Below are 8,894 nucleotides of genomic sequence, written 5' to 3'. Positions count from 1 at the left end.
TCACCAAAAAATTACATAGTTGTGTAACTAGACTTGTAACCTACTGAAACCGTGTGAAAATTAGATAACTAAATCAACAGTGCTCACTTGTGCGTGTGGCTAGCCCATGTGACATTCAGGAACTGTATGTACACATGCTTCCTAATTTTTAAATAGCACACGATCGTTTCACTAACCCGTGTTTGACACACGGCTATGTGTCCAACCGTGTAGTGCAACAAATTGCTAAATTCATAGCACATCTCAACCATTACAAGGGAACCTAAAATGTGCATTTTCTGTCACACTCGATTTCCACCAAGTCCAAAAATTTAGAAATAATTAAGGGGTTAAATTGAAAGAAGCCATAAACTAACGGCATCTACTAAAAACCTAGGAAAACTTAATGACTGAATTGGACATTGTTGAGATCCAATTCTGGTTCAGTTGGATTAAAATCAGCTAGTCTATTTGTGGGAGACAAAACAATTATCAATGGATGGTTTCTATACATTTGAAGACTATGCGTGAAGGGCTATAAATAGTTGAGAAGTGAATTCTCAAGTGGATTCCTCTCAATTCTATTTCATTCTCTCCTCTTATTCATCTTCCTTGGTTACTCTGAAGTAGAGATAATTATGGAAGCTCTGTATAGAGCAGTGATCACAAATGTTGAGTCGGATAAGTAGAGAATCTAATAAGCTGGTAAGGTTCTAAGTCCTTCGGTGTAGTAAGATTTAGAAAACAAAGCTAAGGGGTTTCAAAACCATTATAGGGGTTCTACTTTTTTTCGGAAAACTAAGTTCTAAGCTGAGAATACTAAGTCTAATTCATAATTTTGGTTGTTATGCTTAATTGCTAAGAGAAGAGAAGCTCTAATGATTGGAAAAGCTAAGTTGATAAGGCGAAGAGGTATCAAGTAAGTTTCTTCTTAACATATTGAGAATGTTGAGTGGTTTTTATGACTCAGAGTTAAGTTTTAGAATGATTAATGATCTTTGTTCATTGTGTATGCTATGCATGGGTAGAATTTTATGCTATATAGATGTCCACCAAAGTAGTTCAATGTGCATGAAATAGTTATAATTTCATGTTTTAATAGATGGCGTACCTCATGATAGTATGTAAGTAAGATGCAAGCATAATTATAATTATGAAGCATGGAAGAGAATTATCGACGGGTTCGATGGAGTTAGGTTGGGAAAGGGTGATTTTGTTAGATACTGTTGTACGGTGTTACTGTGTGCAAACCGTGATGTGTGAAGCCTCAGGCCTTGCAGAGGGGATACTGTGGTGTTCAAGCATCAAGATTTCGAATGGTCAAATAGAGGAAAGGGTGGAGGAATAGGATAAAATTGAATTTCTATTAGATACCATCATTCGGGATTACTAGGAGCAAATCGTGATGTGTGAAGCTTCGAGCCTTACGGGGGGACACTTCAGTGTTCGATCATCAAGGTAAAATGTGAAAGGAAATGATATCGACTAGTTCTTCGGAGCGACACCTCCAAGAGTTTTAAGGTGTAAGTCCATAGCTCGACTATGACGACCAATAAAGTCTGTTATGATATTAAACAAGGGTTATATGGTGTAAGACCATAGCTCGGCTATGGAAACCAGTATAATCCGTCAGGACAGTAAACATGGGATAGTCTGTTGGGATAGAAAATATAGGGTAGTCCACCAAGACATTAAAGATGGAGTTAAGTCGTGAAAGATTGCAGCTTGGCTATGGAAGAGTATTGTAGTCTACCAAGATAGTAAACACAGGGCGGATAGTCAAGAAAGAAATGGTGGGAGAGACACAGAATCCTGGGAAAAGAGGTTGAGGGAAGAGTGTAAGTGTAAGTGATGATGAAACAATAGTTAGTCAGCGAATCAGTGTTGAATCCGTCGAATAAAGAAATTGAAAAGAAACAATTAGCCAAAACAGTAATAGTGGGAATAGTAATGCATATGGGTGGTAAATCGGCGAAAATCAGTCATGAGAATTGACGATTCAACAGTGCTCAGTGTTTAGGCAAACAAAATAGTGTTTACCTGAGGATCGTAGATAAGGATCCGTTATTAAGAACTGTCAGAGAGTGCTCAAAAAATCCTTGCACACTAGAAATTGGTCATAAGTCCACTAGTTAATCTATAAAGAAAAAAGGGGTTAGTCAAAACCCAATGATTGATAGAGTTACATTAAGGGACATACCGAGTGACAGGTATGTCTATCCAGACTATTCCTCTTTAAAAAGGAAACTATTGAGGAAGTATCAGCCAAATAGCTTGTTCCATATGGAACCAACATGTAAGAGAAATCGTGAACTCTGATGGTTATTCAGATGATAGTTTTCTAAGTACAGTAGGCCAAATTGGTCCATAGCATACGAACATGTTAAGTTCAAAGCCAGGTAACACGAACAAGATGGGTTACAAGGGTGTAATCTGATTTCTACTTAACCCAAGTAGGATCTAGTTTGCTAGAGAGACATAGGTCCTCGTTATATAACCTAGCAGATGAAATGTCAGCAAGTCTTTAAGAACTATGGTAAGAAAATCAGTTTGCCAAGGGTTAACCAAATCTGGAATATTTGTTAAGGTGAACATAACCAGAGGAGCCATTAAAAGGGTAGGCCGAAGGACTACCTTGTAAGTGTAGGATGGAAACAAGAATACACACTAAGATAAAGGACATTGCGGTGTTTGAGCATCAAAGTTAGGAATGGCGAAATAGATGAATGGGTAGAAGAATAGGAGAAAATTGAATTCCTATTAGATATCACCATTCGAGATTACTAGGAGTAAATCATGATGTACATAGCTCCGGGCCTTGCAAGGGGGACACTTTGGTGTTCGAGCATCAATATAAAATGTGAAAGGAAATGATATCATCCGGTTTTTCGGGGCGACACCTCCAAGAGGTTTAAGGTGTAAGGCCATAGCTAGTTTATGGCGATTAATGAAGTTCGTCAATACATTAAACATGTGGCTATATTGTGTAAGACCACAGCTCAGCTCTGGCAACCAGTATAGTTATCGGGATAGTAAATCCATTATATTCTGCTAGGACAACACGGGTAGTTTGTCGAGATAGCAAACATGGGGTAGTCCACCAGGACATTAAACATGTGGTTAAGTCGCAAAAGATTGTAGCTTGGCTATGGCAGAGTATGGATGTTCACCGTGATAGTAAACATGGGGAGAATAGTCAAAATAGAAATTGTGGGAGAGACACAGAATCTTGTGTGAATGAGGCTGAGGGAAGGGTGCAAGTGTAAGTGATGACGAAATGATAGTTAGTCAGTGAATCAATGTTGAATCCATAAAATAAAGAAAATGAAAAGAAACAATCAGCCAAAACAGTAATCGTGGAAGCCAATAAGGCATATAGGTGGTAACCAGTCATGGGAACTGACGAACTAGTAGTGCTCAGTATTTAGGCAAACAAAGTAAGTTCCTAAATAAATTTAACACAACTTACTTGTCTTTCCCTAATTCTAAAATTGAACATAAACACACAATCGTTAGTATTTCATCAAATATAAACATGACATGCATTTAAATAGACATAATATTCATAATCAATTCATGAATAACATTAATGACATGAGTTCTTTTGATTTCATTACACGATTTGTTATTACCTAGAGAACTATAGCAAATTAACATCGGATAGTTGGGAATAAAATTGCTCACACAAGCTATAGATATCCTTGCTCACACAGCTGCAAATAGATTCATTAACCTTTACTCGATGCTGCTCACACGAGCTTGGAGATTCTAGAACAAATGTGGGATCTCAACCATTGGTAAGGTATCCAACATAGGTACATAGTACCTGATACAATATAAACACCGATACAAAGTACCTGCTATAACATAAACATCGATACATAGTAGTTACTACTTTAAACCCTAACAACTTGTCATTTGTATCCTAATCATTCACTAAGTCCACTCAGGCCTTAATTCCAATTTTAATTTATGTCAATCCTTTAACATAATCATATACATAGAATACAACCATTTTGCATACATATTACTTTTATTTATCAATTAAACCTCAAATTTACAATTTAATCCTTCAATACCAAATTCATTAGTTTTGGTAATTCCGTAAAAAAATAACATACACATATAAACACAATACAAACATATCAAATATTAAACGGAATAAGTAGTATACAAACTTACCTAACAAAAAATGGCAACAAATACGATACTAAGGACTATTTTGTAATTTTTCCTCTTCCGCGTTTATCAATCGATTGATCAGTTTCTTGATCTATATAATAATTTATTCAGTTATCAACTCCAAATACCTTATTAATGTATAAACATATGCATATGACCCTTTGATAAAATTTTACTATATTCCCTAAACTTTGACCTTTTATTCAATTTAGTCCCTAAAACTGAAACTAACATATAATTTACATTAAAGCTTCATTTCTCATTCCATTTTCAATTCTATCCTCTTACAAACCTTTAGAACCAAAAATTACAAAAACTTCATGTTAATTTCAACATAATTGTTATTTTGTCCCTAAACTCAAAACTAACAAAATCCACTTTACAAATTAATCTTACTTAACATCTAAACTTTACATGCAACCATTTATGACCAATAACCTCAAAAATCATCAATGATAATATTTCAAAACTTTAACATTTTAGTGAAATAGTCCCTGGGCTAGCTAAATCAAGCTCCTGTGATTCCGAAAACATTAAAAATACAAGAAACAAATTAAAAAGGACTTACCAATTGAAACTCAAAGCTTGGATGAAAGATTTAGCTTTCTCTTCAATGGTGAAATGGTGGTAAAGGGAGGAAAGAGATGAATGAATGGCCATTACTTTTTATTTTATGTTTTAATCTATTATAACTTAATTTTAATAATAAAAATAACATAATTTTTTAATTAATCATGCATTTAGCCATCCACTATACTTAAATAGTGGTTAATTTCCACTTGGACAATTACTATTTAAGCTTTTTAACTAATAAAAAATTCAATAGTGATTAAGTTTTATAGTTTTTACAATTTAGACCCTATACTCTAATTAATCACTCAATCAACCAATTTACCAGACCAAAATTTAATATAATTCTATAATAGACTCGCAAATATTAATAATTAATATTTACTAACTCGATCATCGGAAAATTGGGCTCTAAAATCACTATTTTTGGTACCACTAGAAATAGGCTATTACATTACATGTCTAATTATTCTATGTGAGAATTGCTTGTTAGAAAGACTTTTGTTCATGGTTTAACTTTGGTGTTGCTAAGGCTTTAAATCTTTTGCATGAACATTTCTCTTAGCAACATACAAAACATGATGTTGAGAAAAATTATGTTAAGTTTGTTGCATACAAATAAGCTAAATTTAAGGTTTTACCACATGGTTTAGATACACTCTTGCTAGTTCCTAACACTTTTTGGACTGACATTTTTAAGGAATTGGTTTTAGAATTGTTAAGAACTAAAAAGGGGGAAGATAATATTTTTGTTGCTATCAAAAAGTAAAAAACATGAGTCACATTAGATCGTAAAAACCAATGATGCAACACATGTAGTTGGTTTGTTCTTTAAAAAAGTAGAGCGACTACGTAGTGTAATGACTCGATTTCTACTTGTGTTAGAAAATACAATTTCAGAACTCTATTTCTATAAATTGAGTCCATAAATATTAAATAGGGATATTTACAAAATTAGTGTATAGATGAATTGAAATTCAATTAAGTAGTTTAGACGAAATTATGGTTAATTAGGGCCTAGAGACTAAATTGTATAATCTTAATTGCTATAGATTTTTAATTAGAAAAATGTTGGGAACTTAGATAAAAATTATCCAAAGGGCCAAAATGGTTAATAAATCATTTTTAAATAAGTGTTAGTGTATGGTAATGATGTATGCCATTAAACTTAAGTAATTAAAGATTAATTAACTAAAACATGATCAAATTGATTAATTATGATTAATTAAATATAAACATAGTATAAATAGCAACTAAAGTGGGAAGAAAGATGAAAAATCATCATATTTCTCCCCAAACCATCAAAGCAAAGAAAGAAAATAAAAGGAGAAGTTTTAGGCATTTTAACATTCTGTAACACCCTCTACCCATATCCATTGTCGAAATAGGTACGAGGTATTACCGGAGTTTACTGAATATTTTCAGATAATTCTGAGTCATTTATTATTCATATTTTGAAAATAATCATAATGTCTCTCTATTGGGCCCTCGAAGCCCCAAACATACATTAAAAACCAACCGGAATTAAATCGGGATCATAAAAAAAATTCACAAAATCTTAAATTTTATTTTCATCTAAGTAATTACCATTTCAATACTTCTTATAATTAAACATGTTACCATTCAATCAATAGCTTGACACTTGTCTAAGCGCCAAACAACATCATTGTTAGTATACTTGCATATATTTCATATAAATTCAACGTTTATAAATTTATTTTCTCGACATGTCACACTTGAGTTTAATAATTGTCTTTACTTACATAATTTCCTTGTATCAACATATCAAAGATAATCATATATGTACATGTCATGAAACATATCATTCTCTTACCGTTTCTTCATAAGTATATATCAATCATTTCATTATATCAATATTTCATGCTCCATCATTTCCATATATTTTATGTATATTTATTCCGGTAAAGTTTATATCAAACTTAACATAAATTATATTCCATGTACTTATTCTTATTTCGTTTATCTATCTTCATAATTATTTCATACAACTATTTTGTATATATATTTTCATATGACCAGTTCTTGTAAACATTTCACACAACCATTTCATATAACCATTCGTCATCTGATTCATATTACCTGAATATCAATTGTTCAATAGATGTCATTGCGTCTCCCATCCACGGTCTTATTTATCTTTGACATGATGCCATAGTGTCTTTCAACTATGGTCTTACTCATTTTCTGTTATGTTGCCATGGTATCTTTCAACCATGGTCTTATTCATTTCATGTCACGCTGCCATGGTATCTTTCAACCATGGTCTTACACATTTCATATCAGGTTGCCATGGTATTTTTCAACCATGGTCTTACACATTTCATATCAGAGAGTACACTCCCGCGAACCTCATCCTTACAGTGAGATTACCAGTCCAAGCTAAATCCCCTGTAATATAAACTCATAGAGTATTGTTGGGATTACCAGTCCAGGCTAAATCCCCTGCAACGACAATTACTCTAATGAGCTTAGATCTGAATTACCAGTCCAGGCTAAATTCAGACCCTAATTCGGATTACCCGTCCGGCCTAAATCCATTTACACGTATTCTTCGGAAGGGCTATATCAGGATAGGATCACCCGTTCGGGCTAGATCCTTTTTACCGTCAATTCCTTTTCAGAGATCCATCGAAATTTCCTTTCATTCGACCGGGATTTCTTCCCCTTTTTATCAAATGTATCAATGTTTCATAAATTTTCATACAATGAACATTCAAATTATTTTCACATCAATAACATACATTTCAAGCATTTAAGAATATAATTCAAGTTACATGAACTTACCTTGCGAAATTGTAGAAATGTCAAGATTCAGGGACATTTTGGTAATTTACCATTTTCCCAATTTTCACCCGATCTTAAATTGACAATTTCATTCAATTTATTAATTTAGATAATAAAACAATTCATTCCCTTCAATTTGGTCATTTTGACATTTTTACAAAATTGTCCCCTGAAGTTTTACTTTTATTCAATTTAGTCCTTAAGCCTAAAACATGCAAATCAGTCATGCTAGCTGAATATTCACATATATTTTCCTCCTCCTCCTCTCCATTCCACATCCTTAATGTATATAACACACTTGTAAGTAACATTATCTATAATATTTATTATTTACTTTTATGAATATTCAAGTTGTCCATCTGTGTCATAGTCACTAAATTATTTATATCTAGAGCTATAGAACTAAAAATTAAGATATGATAATTTTTCCTGAAACTAGACTCATATATATTCTTACCATAAAATTTTTAGAATTTTTGGTTTAGTCAATATGTACAGTTTATTCTTTAAAGTTACCCCTATTCTGCTGTCTAACAGTTGTGACCTTTCTTCACTAAAAATTAATTATCTCCTCGTACAGAATTCAAATGATGTTCCTGTTTATTTCTCTTGAAACTAGAATCATTCAAGATTATAAAAATATAAATTTAAGCCCATAATTATTTTTATCCAATTTTTTATGATTTTTCAAGTTCAGAATAGGGGAACCCGAAATCATTCTGACCTTGTCTCACAAAATTTATTATATCTCATGATTTACAATTTCATTGCTTACATAATTTCTTCTATAAGAAACCAGACTCAATAAGCTTTAATTTAATATTTTATTAATCCTATAATTCAATTTCTACAATTTTTAGTGATTTTTCAAAGTTAGACTACTGCTGATATCCAGAACTGTTTTAGTACAAGATATTAATTACCATGTTTATAACACCCTTATTTGCTTTTTCTACACTATTTCTCATCATTTCTCTTATTTCCTCTTCATAACATGACAAGAACATAAGACCATATATAATAAAACTCTAAATCAACATCAATTCCATGCTTTTTCAAAATATTAAACTTAAAAATATATTGAAATCTTGATGTTCTTACATTTTCATATTGACTTCAATCTTTAACTTGATTTTTCTCTCTCCTCCAGCTTCTATTTCTTGAATCCAACTTGATATTCTTGTTCCCCATCATCTCCTTGCTATCTTTCTCTCTTGATGGCTATGGAAATTCTTTCAATTTTTAGGTGAAAATAATGAATTTTTGGTGGAAGGACTAAATTGTAAAGAAAGAAAACTTCTTTTCTTCTTCTTCTCTTACGTTGGTTTGCATGGGAAAGGAAATGTGATGATAATTCT

Source organism: Gossypium hirsutum, chromosome A10 (genome assembly GCF_007990345.1).
Source record: "Gossypium hirsutum isolate 1008001.06 chromosome A10, Gossypium_hirsutum_v2.1, whole genome shotgun sequence".
In the NCBI taxonomy this organism is placed as follows: Eukaryota; Viridiplantae; Streptophyta; class Magnoliopsida; order Malvales; family Malvaceae; genus Gossypium; species Gossypium hirsutum.
Note: the sequence above shows the minus strand (reverse complement) of the source record.